The sequence below is a fragment of the Camelus bactrianus genome, chromosome 23, assembly GCF_048773025.1.
Source record: "Camelus bactrianus isolate YW-2024 breed Bactrian camel chromosome 23, ASM4877302v1, whole genome shotgun sequence".
Taxonomy (NCBI): domain Eukaryota; kingdom Metazoa; phylum Chordata; class Mammalia; order Artiodactyla; family Camelidae; genus Camelus; species Camelus bactrianus.
This window is the reverse complement of record NC_133561.1, coordinates 5,167,447-5,185,255: the sequence shown is the minus strand read 5'-3', so window position 1 is coordinate 5,185,255 and position 17,809 is coordinate 5,167,447. Positions and strand designations below refer to the sequence as shown.

Below are 17,809 nucleotides of genomic sequence, written 5' to 3'. Positions count from 1 at the left end.
TTTGTTATAGATAAGTCCGCAGACGCGGATATAAACGTGGATGATAAAACTGAAAATATAAAGCATAAGTGTGTATGCAGAACAGATCTGTTGTGCCAGCTCCCCACACTATGTTATCTAGAACAGTCCAGAAAAGGTGTCTTAGATGGAGACACAAAAGGAAATTCATTAAAAAAAAAAAAAAAGTGTGTAGAAGGTGTGAGGGCTGGGGTGAAGGAAAGAAATAAAAGATATTTCCAAAAATACAGAATAGCAGTTGCCTGCATCTTCTGAAAATTTTTTGATTATGAGAATTTTCCTGTAACTTTACAAAAAGATGATTGAAAATGTATAGTACTTAACATAAAACCGTCCCATTTCTTTGCGGATTGTATGATGTGAATACTCTTGTACTTTTTGAAGCCGCGTAATTGCTATTTTACATGCACTAGGAGAGTGAGCAGCAGATTTATTTTATTCTCCACTGTATATTCACTGGCGATGATCCTGACAGTAAATGTTGAAATAAGTGAATTCAGTTAAGTATATTTTAAGGAAAACCACAGTAATAAACAGCTTATCTGCCTTTCATTTTGAGGGGAGTAGATGCCCTGATTACGAGAGCTCTGTTAGTATCGACTTAGGCTAATCTTTGTTCGCACTTACAAATCATCTTGGAACCTGACAGATCAGAGAAACTAGTTAAATAATTGCATATCGATTCATTTATTCTCTAAATTGAAAAAAATACACAGAATTTTAAAGTATTTGACAAATTAAGTCTTCTCCGTAGCATTTCTTGTGGACAGTGCCACAGTGGCAACTGTAAGTAATGAAATGCACATGTCAATACATCGTCTAAGTATAAAAAGGATGTGTTTTATAAATAAACTAATATGAAACCTGAGGGAGATTAAAGCAGTATACTTTTTAATTTTTAATTTAAATATAATAAACTGTAAATATAATAATATTACTATATATTTCAACCATTCCCATTTGAGTTTCCAGTTTTCCACTAGGTTTAAGATACTGATAAGAAAAAACCTTCCGGGGAGCAAATAAAGGTGCGTTTGTTACGCAGCTAAAAATCCCAGGTAAATCTCATATAGCGTGTTAAAAAATTTTCAAAATCCTTTCTTGTATTTTATTACTAATAACTCAACCTACTAAAATAAATTCCTTTCTGTGCACGGTACAGGAGCAGTTTGATCACATATTTTTGTCCTGATGAGAGTCCAGGCGCACAGAGACAGCCGTGGCTTCAGAGCGTCTAGCAGGCTGCTTTGTGGGGATTTCAGCCCTGCTTAACCAGCCGATTCCCCCTCACAGGCTGCTCCCTGCCCTTCTCCAGTTAGCCTCACATCCGGCGCGCTCTCCTCCTTTGTGCCGACCGGCTTCCTGTGGTTGCCTCATTTGGGCGTGAAATCAGGACAGGGCTGCGGACATCAGCCAGGAGACACGCGTCTCATCCCAGAGCAGGGCCGGTCAGGGAAATCCCTGCGGAGGAGAGCGCGCTGCCCCACGGGAGCCGTAGGACAGGAGGGCCGTCTGTCTGTCCTGGCCCCTTCACCTTTAATGTAGAAAATGCCCCCTCATCTTTAACACATCAAATATTTTTAATCTGGAAACTGACAGATAAAAGGAAAACCTCTTGTGGAGGTGGTTTTCACAAAACTAATCTCAAAAGCAGCTCAAAAGCCAAAATTATCTAATCTCACCCCAAGCTTTCTCCTTTCATATTTTTATAATGTAAATATCTATACCATCCATCTAGTCACCCAAGCTAGAAAATGTCTCTCCAGTATCTTCCCAGGCTGCCTCCCAACAAAATTATTCTCTTTGTCAGAATATTACTCTCTTTTTAGAATTCATTATAATTAAACCAGCGTCTTAGAATTCCTGTACTAGTCTGTTGATTTTTCATGAAAATCTTGTGGATTTTCTGGAAAATCTGGAGACAAAAGTTCTCAGACTCCAGTATTTTGTGTCCTGTATACTGATTGTTTCTACTGTGACACACCTACTTTTGATCCTGTAAAATAACTATTTTTATTCATTTAAAACAGTTGCACACTAATGAGTGGGAAGTAAGTCACTTGTAATAAATGGAAGTTAAAAACATAATGGCCTTACTCTTAGATGCAAACACTCTGATTTTTTTTTTTTTTTGAAGATTGGCAAGGGCTAGTGTCATGTTAAATACTTTTCCTCACTGATAGAATCTGAAATACCGAGAACAAATTGAAAAGTGAACAAGGTACTGTCTGAGTTTAAATGCTTTGCAGTTTCTCTACATTTACAACAATTCAAAATCTTGCAGGTAAATATGATTCCCCACTATGTTTTCACACAGATGGAGAGGAAGGTACATTTGGTGTTTAAGGCGTCTATCCAAAAAGCGTTGCATTAGAATGCCCATTTTATTAACTACTTTCCAGTTCCTAAATGTCCTAGGCTCGATATTGTAAATAGATGAAGTCTGAAGGTAGGTGCTTAAAGTCTGGGGAGGTACTTCCCATTGTGAAAGGATTCATATATCCTGTCTCTTTCTGTTTGGATACGCGTGGTTTCAAATTTTAAGGCTAAATCAGAATCTACAGCAGCTTCTGGAATCCATCCATATCATCTCTCTCACAGAGAAAACAGAAAAGGACAGGCAGCCCCTCACCCCCCTGCGACTTGCCCTTCTCCGCCTTTCCCTGAACTTCCATACAAGGTGCTTGCCGATGTCTCCCTGGCTAGAACATCGTCTCCTGGGGCCACTCTTAGCTGCGGAGGTGAATAGGAAGTAACTTCCTTGGGGCGAAGCACATGGCCACCTCCAAATAACATCCTAGTTAAGAAATCAGGACATGGAGGATACTGGGGGCAACTAACATTATCAAACCCCATAATAGCTCCCTAGCAGTTTCTAATTTCTAACCGTATTTTAGAAATTAAATTTACTACGGATAGCAAAGATAAGGCACTGTGTCCAGTGTAAGGAGTTTTCTTGTGAATTCAAGGTTGGCTGAAAATTAGAAAATTAATTCAATTGACCACATTTAGACATTAAAGGAAAAAAGATAAGGTTGATTTCCATAAAATGCAAAAATTGATAAATTTAAATCTATGATGAAAATTCTTAGCAAAGTAGTCATAAATTGAACTTCTAAAATCTGGTAAAGAGTATGTAAGAAATGCTGCAAATATCAGGCTTAAACGTGAGTATTCAACGGCACACGTTCCTTTGAATAAGGAATAAAACACGTATACCCATTATCAATTCAGTCCAGAATTGTACTGGATTATCTGGCCAGTGCAGTTAAGCAAGTAAATGTTACAGAGATAGGAAAGAAATGGAACAGGAAAATATCCACAGAAATGTCATCGCACTTAATAAGAACTTCAGGAAGATTCTGCAAATACAAAAGCAACGTACAAAGACTAGTAGCATGACAGCAACACATTGTTAGAAAATACAAACTTCTTTTTAAAAAACTGTATTTCGGATGCACACCAAAAATGTAAAGGATTTAGGAATGCACTTAACAAAATATGGTCATGGCTTTTTAGGAGAAAATTCTAATATTATCACATATCGAGAGAAATTAAAGAAGGCCAAAAGAAATCAGATGATAAAACTCATCTACTCATTGAAATACAGTGCTAGAAAGAGACCTGTTTTCGCCAGATAGGTTGAATACATCCCCAGTGTCAATCTTGTGTATACGAGAGCGTGTGTGTGTGTGTGTGTGTAAATTGACAAGCAGGTGTTATAACGCATATATAGTGTAAAGGCCAAGAACGGTGGAAAGCCTTGCTCTGTCAGATGTGCCTTTTACATTTATGTCAGATTTGTACTCTTAGATACATAGCATGGAAAACTCTTCACAGTGGCATCAGGAAATATATAAAAGATTATCTGTTGCAGAATTTTTCTTAAGGGCAAATCTTTATAAATGTAATATGCACTCAGTAGTAGATTGGGCACATATAATATGCTGTATTTATACAGAACTATACTCCAAGGAGGATTAAATAATCTGTGTGGATGCATTTTACACAGGTAACATCAAATGAACAAAACATCTCATCAAAGAAGAGATTCAGTAATTCTGTGCATAGGGATTTTCAAAATAGTTGATGTGTATAACGCACTGCTAAATATACACACATGGAAGACAAACCTATAAAGAAAAGCAGTCAACTTACTATAACAGTTGAATAATTATTTAAAGGGACAAGTACCACTTTTGCAATGAGATCGAGATAGCTAAAATACATTGCTAATTTCTTAACTGATTTGTCAGTGCATACATACTCTGTCATTTTCCTTAAGGTGTACATGTATATATTTCTAAGTATACAATATATTTCACATTAAACTTAAATACAGGAATAATACGTTGGTCATTATTTATTCTTCTAGCTTTCCATTGTAAACTACTTTACAGTTGTCTTAATTAGCTCTTATGGTTTTCAATTTTCCTTGTACGTAAGACACTGAATCTTAGAAGACAAGGAAAAATTGTATATTCAATTTTATTAATGAATTTGTTTTTGTTTGACATACAAATAATTGTCTACAATTGATGTGCCCTACTTGATGAGCTTGGACAGAAGTATACTCCTGTGAAACCATCACAATAATCTAGGACACAAACCTATCTATCTCGTCCAAAACTCCCCTCCTGCCTTCTTTCTTTATTATTTTTTGTGGTAAGAACCCTTAATGTAGGATCTACCCTCCTTGGCAAATTTTCAGATATTCAACACAGCACTGTTAACTGCAGGCACTATGCTATAGAGTTGACCTCTAGAATTTCTCCGTCTTGTGTAACCAAAACCTTGTACGCAGTGACTTCCCCTCTCTCCCCTTTCCTGACCTTTGAAAGCGCTTTGTCAAGCTCCGTGAGGGGTCTGAGATCTTGCCACACTCACAGGCTAGCAGGTTAGATTCACGCATGCTGATGTGAGTCTCCTGTGTTCCAGGCAAGGACTTTGTTACTCAGGACATAGTAAATGGGCAGAGTTTCATAATTTATTCATTTATCTCGCCCCCCACGGCCCATGAGGGCGATGAGGAGGGACACCGAGGTGAATGGTAACATGGTGGGTTTACATCACAGCTGAGCTTAGCAATTCTCATTCATTTATAGGGATTCTAGCAAACTGGTCTGTCTTTGTTCCAAGTCTTTAACATTCTGGACAGTAAATAAATCTGTCCTCTACTTTAGGATGGGACACTATCTCAGTCTTCCAAGGTTGTTTTCTGTACAAACATCCTTGACCTAATCACCCAGAACAGAAGTAAGATGCACAGGAACTGGGAGACCTATGAAGGATTGTCTCTTAATACACATTAATTACTGAATACTTCCCTTGAAAAATTACAGATGGCATTTGAAGGTTTCCGTTCAAATAATGGGAACTGCACATTTTAAATCAATATATGCAGTAGTCTTCATTATATTTAAACTATGTATTAAATTTTCCATAATATCAAAATAAAGTTTCACTTACATATAAAGTCTACATTCATGTTTTTGCTTGTTTATATTCAGCAAATGATTTGGCCATTTGTCTTGATCTGTTGAAACAAATAAACTTTAAGCTCAGGGATGAGTAATAAATGAAACACAACGTGTCTAATACATTGGTGTTTCAGTTCCTTGAAATGTCGAGTTAGAAGAATTTTGAGGTTCCAACTATATTCAGTGTGAAAAAAAATGACTGATTTAAAATGTTTACCGTAAAAATGAAGAAGAGGGGGAAAGAGGAGTTTCTATTTTTATGCTAAAAAAAACCAAAGCAAACAAAACACCATTTCAATAAAATGACATGCTGAGATTGACACAGCTTTTGGTTTTATGAAACACTTTACTTAATGTAACGTACAGAGTATACCCATTATTTATAACTCTTCTTCTTCCTGTGTGTTTAATTACCCTCAGCAAGAGATAGTCCTAAAGCTAAGACAAAGACTGAGCTATTAAATTGGCATACAACTCAAGACTGTTCTGATGAGAACAAAAATACTGAGGTAGCACTGGAAGTAATCTGGCCCAAGAATCTGTCTCTGAGCGAACTGAGCCTATGCCGTGAGTTCTTCAGTTGATAAAAGAAAGAGGAACAAATGACTCAGATAGAATGAGCTGAATGGAGGAGACTTGAATTCTGTTATGCGTATAGAATTTGAATTCTCCTCTGAGTACAGAAGCAGAGAAAAGCAGGTTTACAGGGAGCTCTCCTGCCGGGTGAAAAATGGAGCGCTTGAGGGCTGGTTCCCAGCCCTGCCTGCGCTGTCACAGGACCTCCGGAGAGCTTTTAAAACTGCAGGTGCCAAGCCCCCTTTCCAGAGCCCTTTGATACTGCTTGGCACCTAGACGTCAGAATATCGAAAAACTCTGCAGGTGCGACGTGCAGCCCACGTGGAGAATCAGTGCGCGGAACTCCAGTTCCTGCAGCAGAAATCCTGAGATCAGTAGGCTCACGTTTACCTTCGGTTCAGAAGGCCTGCTGTATTCGGGTGACCTTCAGCTCTGCTGGAACAGAAAACTCCCCAAATCAAAACACAAACAAAGGGCATCTTTCTCTCCGGCAGAAACCCAGTCAGGCCTTCCAAAGCTCGTAGAAGTGACTCCATTCTTACCAGGGACCTGCTCTCCCAGCTGGGACCCCCTTTTTATGAGACAGAAGGAGAGGTCAGACAGAGGGCAGGAATCAGGAATCCACATCACTACGGACTGAGACGTGCAAGTCTCCTGCACTCTGATTCCATGAGAGCCCGCCCTCAGATGTATTTGGGAAATAACATATAAAACACAATCAAACACTTTTCCTTGTTGCTGAGCTTTTCAGTCTTTAATATATAGAAAACCTTTCTGAATTAATAAGAGAAATATAGTATTTGGTGTTTTCTAAATTTATTTGAAGAGTCTTTAAAAAATAAAATCTTATTCCTACCTTTCTTTCTCTCTCCTCTGTCTCTGGAATATTCAGTTAAATAGGCAGAAATTAGTTTGGGAAACAGTGCAATACACATTTTCATTATGGTTGCAAATATCCAGTAACTGTCCCTTTTTCTTTTATTTCTCTCTCAGTAATTTTAAGTAAAGGAAGCTTATTGGATTTATATATTTTAGAATATCGAAAATACATTTTAAAATTTGTAATTATGCTGGTGATTTTATACTCAGTTACCATTTTTAGGAGCCTATTCAACTTGCTCCATTTTTAGATAACCCCAGGGAAAGTGTTGCAGTTCGTCATGTATCACACCACGCTTTGTTCATTCGTAATACTACTATTTGAACAGAGGGTCCTGGTTAATACATTAAATAGTAGAGATTATGATATCCTGTTATAAGGAATTAATTTTCATGTTATGCATCAAAGGAATAATAACTTCCCATGGAGAAGAACTAAAAATATCTCTTCTTTTGCAAGATTCAGTTTCACGGTGCTTATTCCAGCAAAAATGTTCCTAACGTTATGACAAAACACGCAGGACCCATATAATATATTTAGGAAGTCTAAAAGCTTGGACTTGCGTATTTGAGTAAAGTCAGAAACTAGCTCATTTAAATAATAGTCATTAAACGCTGTCTTAGGCAACATGCTACTTACATGTATCACAAACCATGAAAGGGAACAAAACTTTTACTGAACTCAGCAGGAAAGAATGATGTTTTAAGCAAGTGCCCCCTCCCCCCACCTCCAAATATTCAACACCTGACACTGACGTTAAGGACTCCAAAAGATTTTAAGAACCTACAGGGATGGTGGGAGGGATGAGTGAAATAGGTGAGGGTGGTTAAGAGGTATAAACTTCCAGTTGCAAATTAAATGAGTTATAGGGATAAAAAGTACACAGCAAGGAACATAGTCGATAATAATGTAATATCTTTATATGGTGATGAAGGTGGCCAGGAAAGGTACAAATTTCCAGTTATAAGAGAAATAAGTACTGGAGACGTCATGTACAACATGATAAATATAATTAAAATTTCTCTACATTATATATGAAAGTTGTTAAGACAGTAAATCCTAAGACTTCTCGTTACAAGGAAAAATGTTTCTTTTTCTTTTATTTTGTAACGGTACGAAACTTTGCTGTGATAACCATTTCATGATGTACGTCAGTCACATCATTAGAGTGAGCTGGGGAGGCCATCTCCTCCCTCACATAACCCCACCATTTCTCCCAGGAGCAGTCGTGACCGAGAAGGGTTGCTTAGGCAGCGAGCACTGCCACCTTGCAGGGGGGGGGTGACGCGGGTAAAGTAAATCTGTTCCTTCCACCCTCATCACTGTGTCCACTCTCAGACTTCTTTTGCTCCCGCCATGTGCTGGACTCTTGGACTTCCACAAAGGCTGTTTTGTCCTTGGTGAGTTGTTTCCATCAATGTTCTTTGGAGGAAGATGGCATAAAACTCTGCTTCTGCCATGCTGCCATGTCACTCCCTGCAGCTGACGTGTGTATGTCAACTTGTGTCTCATGACCTTACTACATTCATTTAGTACTTCCAGAATTGTTTTTGTTGTAGATTTTTTTGGATTTTCTACACGTACAATCATGTAGTCAGCAGAGATAGTTTTATTTTGTTTTTTTTCTGTTCTGTATAACTGTTCTTTCTCTAAGACTTCCAGTCAGTGATGAATGAGAATGCTGAGAGGTAAAGAGGAAAGCCTTGCCTTTTTCCTGATCTTAGGAGGAAAACATCTAATCACTCACCATCACACATGACAGCGGCTTAACATTTTATAGATACTGTTTGTCAAGTTGAGATCTGCTGTATTACTAAATTGCTTAGAGATTTTATCATGAATGAATATTGACAGGTTATTTTTGTATATCAATTAATAAGATTATATGAGTTTCATTCTAAAGTTGGAGTAACGTATGACATTGGTTGCTTTTTAAGTGTTGGACTATCCTGACTAGCCTTGAATATTTGGCATAAATCCCACTTGGTCATGGTAAGTAATGCATTTTATACAGTGTTGGATGTGACTTACTAATATTTTATTGAGAATTTTTACATCTATTATCATGGGAAACATTGATCTGCAGTTTTTCTTCCTTGTAATGTCTTTATCTGGTTTTGGTGTTAAGGTACATGCTGGCCTTAGAATTAGTTAGAAAATGTTCCCTCTGCTTCTAAATTCTGCACACAATTGTGGAGAATTAGTATCATTTCTTTCTAAAATGGTACAATTAGTTAACTATCTACATTTGTGCTCTTATTTTTTAGAATATTATTAATTACTGATTGGATTAATACAAGGTTTATTCAAGTTACGTATTTATCCTTATGTGAGTTTGGTTAGACTGTGTCTGTCAAGGAATTAGCCCAGGACATTTATGGGGCACAGAGATGACCACAGTTTTCCTTTATTATCCATATAATGTTCGTGGGACGAGAGTTGGGAAATGTTTCCTCCTATTCTATATTTTATAAGATTTTGAATGGAATTGATATATCTTCTTTTAAATATTTTGTAGACATCACCAGTAAAGCATCCAGGACCTTGATTTTTTTTTTTTTTTTCTGTGAATGCTTTACCTACAAAAATCACTTCTTTAACAAACACAGAGCTGCTGATGATCTCTTCTCCTATAGGCAACTTTAGTATTTTCAGCTTGTAAAAAAAAAATTGTTCGTTTCATCTAATTTGTTTAACATATTGGTATAAAGTTGCTTTAGTACCTCATATTTTTGTAATGTCTTTAGAGACTGGTGAAGGCTTGTCTTTCATTCTTAATATTGGTAAATTGTGGGCTCTCTCCTCTCTCTTCAGTTTGACTAGGTATTTATCAATATTATTGATCATTTCACTGAGCCATTGTGTGGTTTCAAAATATTCTCCATTGTTTTTTCTTTCTCTTTGATTTTCCAGTATATTATTGTTCTTTCTTCCGCTTATGGTTGTATTTGCTCTTTTATCCCATAGATATTTAGGTGGAAGTTTAGGTCATAAATTTGAGACTTTTTAACTTTTCTAGCATAAGTTATACTGTAAGATATCACATATATTCTGATCACAGTTTAGTTACATTCAGTGAGTTGTGACATGTTGTACTTTTGCTTTCATTTCAGTCAAAATATTTTCTGACTTGCCTTTCATTTCTTCTTTGAATTATGGGTTATTTGGCAGAAGGTTGTGTCATTTTTAAATATTTGGACATATTTCAGGTTTCTGGGGTGGAGGGTGAGTTTAGTATTTTTGTGGTCAGGTAATATTGTCTACATAATTTCATTATATAAATTTTTACGGATTTTTTATGTATGCTCAGAGTATAGTCTATCTTGATGAATAGTCCACATGCACCTGAAAATATTTGCCTGCTTAGGGCTGTAGTTTTCTATAGACATAATTTTTATACAAATCCATATACATAATTTAGTGTCTGTTTCAGTACAAATACAAACTAAGGAATATCATTTATCTTAATGAGGGAGGTGTCACGTCTTCTCTTTTCTTGATTATACTTCGTCTGCTTTACACTATTAATGACAGAAAGTCAAGTGTTCAAAATTTCAACCATGAGTGCCCTCTGTATTTACTTCATTCATTTTGTAGCTTGATATTTATATGTATAAATGCCATGCAAATTAACATACTCATTTGACATTAGGGCATGGATATCCTTAGGGGTAATAAAACTGTGTGGCTCACCAATATATGTGTTAATAGAGAAACACACACTACATAATACATTTTGATCCATAGACTTTATGGATGTAACCATTCAACAAATTACCATAGATCCTCCAAAATAATTAAATACATGGACTTAATTTTTCCATGTAAAATACTATGAGATAAGTTATGCTATCAATTTTTATAAAAACTATTCTTAGATTTTAATGGCAAATATGTAAAATATTTTAAGTGAAATACTTATGACATTGTATTATTTACCTATGTGGCTAACAAAACAGGGACTGGCAAGATAAATGATGAGTATAATATAAATATAAATTAATATAAATATTAATTCTCCAACCCAAAGTGTGGAAGGTACACAGATTTCCCCCCACATATTTCATTCAAATTCCAGAAGCTGAATTCCTACTTACAAATATACTTAAATGTCTGAATTGTCACTGACTTTTAGTCCTCAGTCAACACTGGTTTCATACTACATAATTCTTGCAAACAAACCTCCCATTTACATGTTACCCTTTCCTTACTATAAAACTTAATGATTTCCTCTTGCCTGCCACAGCAAGAACAAATTCCTCTTTTAGACTTTTTGAGTTCCTCAAATTGACCCAACCTTATTCCACTTCACTTATTTTCTACCTCAATTTCCTCAACTATTAAATGGGATTTACAAAATTCCCCTGGTCACTTAACATCTAATTGGAACAGCCTCTCACATTCCATGTCCTAATCTTCTGTTCTGGTTTGTTTCCCCCTCTATCATTTATTACTGTAGAAAATACGTGGTATTTATACGTGTAACAATCAGAATAAGCTAAGATATTCTGCAATATTTATTTATTTACTTTTACTTTTCTTCCAGTTTTATTAAGGTGTAATTGACATACGTACGGTTCTATGTAAGTTAATGTGTAAAGCAAAATGATTTGACTTACATACGTCAGGAAGTGATTCCCACAATGATTTCGGTGAACTTCCATTATCTCATATAGGTACTACATAAAAGAAAAGAAATTATTTTACCTTGTCATGAGAAATTTTTGGATTTATTCTTTTAGCAACTTTCCTGTTGTTAATTATATTAATCATGGTATATGTTACATTCCAAGTACTTACTTATCTTGAACTGGAAGTTTGTACCTTTTGGTACAAACTTCATGCAATTCTCCTTTCCCCATTCCTTGCTTCTGGTAACCACAAATCTAATCTCTTTTTCTATGAGTTGTTTTCACTGATTTGTTTGTTTTTCAAGTATAATGAACCTGCATCCTGTGTTAGTTCCTGGTGCACAGCACAGTGATTTGATACTTCTGTGCATTACAAGATAATCACCAGGATCAGTCTAGTTATCACCTACTAGATAATTACATAATTATTGACTACATTCCCCACACTGTACAGCTCATACTGGTGACTTCATTTTTAGCTGAAAGCTTGTACTCCTGAATTTCCCTCACCTGTTTCACTCATCCCCCCTCCTCCCTTTCCTCTGGCAACAGCCTGTTTGTTCTCTCTATCTGTGTCTGTGTCTCTGTTTTGTTTGCTCATTTGTTTTGTTCTGTAGATTCCACATGTAGGTGGAGTTATGTGGTATTTGTTTTTCTCCTCCTGACTTAATACCCTCTAGGTTCATCCATGTGGTCACAACTGGCAAGACTGCGTTCTTTTTATGGCTGAAAAAATATTTCAGTATATATGTATGCATATGTATATGCACATACATATACACACACCCCCCTTAACTTTATCCATTCATCCATTGATGGACACTTGGGCTGCTTCCATATCTTGGCTGTTGTGAATAGTGCTGCAGTGAACAGAGAGGTTCATGTATCTTTGCAAATTAGTTTCTTTGTTTTCTTTGGAAAAATACCCAGAAGTTGAATTGCTGGACTATATGGTAGTTCTATTTTTCATTTCTTGAGGGACCTCCTTACTGCTTTCAATAATGTTTGCATAGATATGCAGGAAAAAAAAAAACCCCTGAAAATCCCAGGGCTTAAAATAACAAAGGTTATTTTTCAATCATGTGTATCTATTTGGGGTCAGCTACGGATTCTTCTCTCTGTTTTTGTTATTCTCACTCTAGTCTCAGGGTCAATAAGCATTTCATTCTTTTTATGGCTAATAATCCACTGTATATACACGTGTGTGTGTGTGTGTGTGTGTGTGTGTGTGTGTGTGTTCATGGAACAGCTTCTTTCTTCATTCATCCGTCAGTGGACACTTGGGCTACGTCTCTAGCTTGGCTGCTGTAAATAATGCTAAAATGAACATGAAGGTGCACATATCTTTTTAAGGTGGTGTTTTTGTTTCCTTTGGATAAACACCCAAATGTGGACTTGCTGGATCATATGGTGGCTCTATTTATAAAATTTTAGGAACCTCCATACTATTTTCCATGCTGTCTGTGCCATAACTATTTTTTATTTGCTATTTGTGGATAATATGGCAGGTAAATTTCCTGTGTGCAGGTGTGTGTGTGTGTTTCCTGGCTTCAGTTGTAATATGATTGACAAAAGACTGTATATTTAAGGGATAAAATGTGCTGTTTTGGTATGAGTATATAGTATTGTGCAATGTTGGTCTATAAGATTAAATTCTCATAGGATTTTTTATTTTTTTCATCCAAAACGTGGCATCTTTTTCCTAACCCTTCAGTCCTCAGTTTAAGCTGGACTTGTGACTTAATGCAAAGTGTTAGAAATGACGTTTTTTTGCCATCCTGTCCATTGTCTAGGCCAAAAGAGGCCTTGCAAGCCTCCTGTCTCCTGGCTGGAACCTGGCCTCTGGGCATGAACAGGCCTGGGCTAGCGTGCTGAGGGATGAGAGGCAAGTGGAGGAGGGGTGTACATGCCACCTGAGGCTTGTCAACTTCCAAGCACATGGGAAAAGCTGCCCTAGGTTCAGCCACGTGGCCTCCTGATGGCCCTACGGAGGCTAGGGATAAGCCTAGGCGTGCCCAAAAAGTCCCCCAGCTGGCCTGCTTACTCCGAGGAAATAAATGGTTGTGGTGGTAAACCACTGTGTTTTGAGGTAGCCCTGATGGAACAGTAGCTGACTGCATGGACGAGATGTAACAGCTGTGCGACGCTGGGGTGCCGCAGAGAGCCCCGGAAGTGCCCCTGTCAGACTGGAGAGCAGGACCCCTAAAGGGCTCTGAGATTTTAAAACTCATGATTAGAAAAAGCACTGGTTTCTCTGCTGTTGGGGGAAGACATTAGGTCTGACAGAATTATGACATAACTGAGTCTTGGCTGTAGCCTCAGCCTTTGTTTCTGAGGGAGCCCCAGTCCCTGCCCTCTGCGATCAGTGGCTTGAGTCCAGTGCATCTATGGAATGTCTTTAAATAGAAGCTTCAGATCTGATCCGGTATCAGTGTTATTACCAATATTTCAACCAATATTTCAACCATGGGGCAAATTTTAGGACATTTTGTACATTACATTTATTAATGAATCATTTACTCCTTAATAATGCATTAGGTATCTATGGAATTTCTACTACGGAAAGAGTAGGAATTCTGTTTTAAGATTTTAGAAGTGCTGAAATAGATGAAAAAAGAATGAAGACGTTTGAGAGGCCTCAAAAAGAATATATTCAGCAACATCTTAAATCATTACAGACTGAAATTTCAACTGAATATTTTTTACCTAAATGTATGATTTTTTTAAACTAAACTATTGTCAAGAATATTAAAATCTGATGTTAAGGGGATTTAAAAAAAAGAATGTGGAGATATTTCTTTATGTGTAAAAACAAATAGACAACTAATTTTTGTAACATAGAATAAAAATTGTATCCATGATTTAACCAGTCTGATTTTAATAGAAACCCTAGAAGAATATTGTATATAATTTGTAATTAAAAAAATACTCAGCCACAGAAAGGAAATCATGAGACTGAAGGGGAACATGAAGAGAAAAGAGAAGAGGACCATGGGGCCAGATTTGAAGGGAGATATTGTATTATGAAACCAAAAATAACTATTTTGAGATAGTGAAGATGACATCATGAAATGCACAGAATCTCAGTAATTAGAGTTAGGGGGAGCTGGGACATATCATCTTTATAGGGGTCTTATATACAGGTACAAATACACAAGTAATATGTAAGTGTACATTCAGCACTAGCTTGAGTGAAAACAGCTTGATGAGAAAAATCAGTATATATTAGGCCTTTAGGATACAGAAGGATTTTAAGAGTGTCTATAAAAATTTTAAATGTTCTTATTAGAACAGTTAAACTTTGAAAGATCTATCACTTTCCTTTCAACCTTATTCAATACTTGAAGCTAAATTTTAAGAGAGGTAACTTTTTGAAACCAACTTTGTCCTTTTTACTTAACGACGTATTTTAAAGTAACTCCTAGAGTCCAGTTGTAATCATAGAATTGTTTCGCATTATGAATAGTACATCATATATTTCACAAAATACATTATTTTCTAAAGAAATCAGTTTATGCCAATCAGAGAAGTTTTAGTACAAAGCAAAACCTATATTTCTCTGCAGATTGTTCTTACCTAGAGAATAGACCATCTCAATAAAAGACCGTGTGATTCCCGGGATGCAGTAATTACATGGCTTCGGATGACATGTTAGTATTAAAAATACACTCTATTACCTAAAAATGCACGATTTTCGTTTCATCTCATTGTCATGACTAGGCTTTTTGTAAATTAGAGGTTGTCATGTAGCAACTGTTGAATTTGCAGATGTTAAGAAAAATGGGTAAATTCAGGGTAAGTGTTTTTATCAAGCTGAATAGATGTGTCATACGTTTTCTGTGTAACATAGGACAGGTTTACCCTCCTTACTGGTTCATTACTGTGCTGAACATTTTATTTCGTTAACGTATGTACTGGCATCTTTGTATCTTACCATACACTTTGTAGGCTGAAGGAAATATAAGTGATTAAAAATGTGGACCACATTCACAGCGGCACCTTGCATGCTGCCTAGCATTGATAGACATTTAATAAATTTTGAATATTTAATAAATCAACAGTCTTGCAAATCCATTCTTAGTCATGTTACAGGAACCGTATGTCTCAATCTTTGTGTGTGCATTCTAGAAAACATTGCTTTAATTAGAGATGTGATGTTTTGGCTCTTCATTTTGTGTAAGCCTCACAAAATATATTATATGAAAGCAAAGATAAATAAGGAAAAATAAATTAGTATTTTGTATATGTTATGCCCAAAGCATAATCATGTGGTATTTCCTATTTCCCATTCTGAAAGAAGATTTTTTTTCCCTTTATTTAACAGCAAAGTATTAAACAAGTTAAATTATTTGCTGAAAAAGATTCACCCAGTTATTTTAAGTGAGAGATTGGATTTGAACCAATATTTTATTTCTCCAATACTTTTTGCTTTTTATAATGTGAGGTATATAAGAATAGGAAGAACAGTATATCCAACTACTTTAAATTATAGTATGAAGAAAAATATTTATGTAAAATATAGGCAAAGAAATCAAGAAACTCTAGGAAATGCTAACTTGGTAATAGACTTTCAACTTGATGTTTAAATAATTATGAATTTCTATAATGTTATTATATTCATTATTATAAATGCATAAGGTGTTCAATCTTTCTTTTTAAAAGTGCTTTATTTTCTCAGATAATCTCCCTCTGCTTCTCTCAGTAGAAGGATTTCTTGGTTTATGAAGGGAGAATGGTCTGAATTAGATGTCGCTGTGGCATTAGGGGGACAAACACTCCTAGACTCACGGCAGCTTCTGGGGGAGACTGAGCTGGCATGCAGTCATCTCTGGTGTGATTTCCTCCATCCGTCATCAGACGTGCAGCTCATCTCTAAAGCTGACATGTGTGACACTGAGTGTGTGATGTGGAGGTGGCCCTGTAGTCCACCAGCTGCCCTCATTGAGGCTCCTGGGAGGACTTAGCCGTCCTCACTCCCTTCACGTAGCTCTGGCTTCAGCCCACGTGGGCTTCGCAACACCCTCCATCCACCACTGAATGGGGCCCCACAGTCCCCGTCCTCTTCCGTGGCTTCAGAATCCACCTTGGGGAGCATCATGGCAAGAGCACTAGCTCTCTTTAGGAGATAATAGGAAACCAATTATGTAAAAAGAGAGTGAAAACACTCTTCTAATTTCCATTTTACCCCAGCACCTAGCAGAGCGTCTGAAACCACAAATATCTGCTGAAGAAATGAATTGGATGTGGATCTGGGTTTAGTGTCTGAGAGAACAGTAGCACCAAGGAACGTAAAATGTGAAGGGAAGTGCAAGATGCTGTCTAGCCCAGGGGGCAAAGAAAGAACAGAGACGTGGATTCTAGGGATCAAGATTAAAATGCTGCTCTTTGGGGATCTGTTGCAGGGAGCTGACTGTGCAGAGTGGTCACCCTAACGTGACACCTAGTGATCTCTTTTATTTTCTGTTGCTACTTTCTGTGTGTGTATATCCACGCTGTAAAGATAATACAATGTATCTGTGGAGTCCCCTTGATAAAATATTTTTATATAACACCTTCTTCAAAAGTATGTAAGATGAAGTCATTAATTCTATGGGTTTTAATATGTAAATATATACTGTGAACATTGGCCAAGGATGCTTTACAAATTAGTAGATTGTTCTCACATTTCCACCTCCCTATTTACTTGGCAAAGTCTACTTGGTGTCCCCTTGGCACACACAGAGATATTTTCAACAACGAATGTACGTGAGATACCCTTATAAAAACAGCAGCGCTCTGCAAGTGGCATTGCTGTTATGATTATTCATTAAAATGTAGGAAAACTAACAGCATATTTCATTACTAAGTCTGTTTCAACATGTCCAATTAAAGTTGGAATTAATACTTTTTTTTTTAATATCAGCCAGAATCTATTTACAACTTGATTATCCCACATCTACTGTAATGGGTTTTGGACATTTTTTTACAGTCACACAGTGGAATACTTACTGTACAGCAATAAAAATGAATTCACTTCAAAAATACACGAAAAAGGATCCATCGGAGAAACAGTGATGAGCAAAAGAAGATGGTCACAAAAAGAATGCACTATTATATGACTTTATTATGTAAGATTAACTAACACTAACCTGTGTTACGGAAGATCAGACTAGAAATTGTGCTGGATGGAGGAGGGACTGACGCATGGAGAGCACAAGCAGATGTGAGGGGTGTCTGGGGTGCTC

General features: G+C 36.7%; 1 long non-coding RNA gene across 9 annotated transcripts in view; it reads left to right on the top strand.

Annotated features, from left to right (window-relative positions):
- LOC141574748 (uncharacterized) overlaps positions 1–17,809 on the top strand; it is a 945,654-nt gene that overhangs the window by 853,257 nt on the left and 74,588 nt on the right. The window lies entirely within an intron of this gene.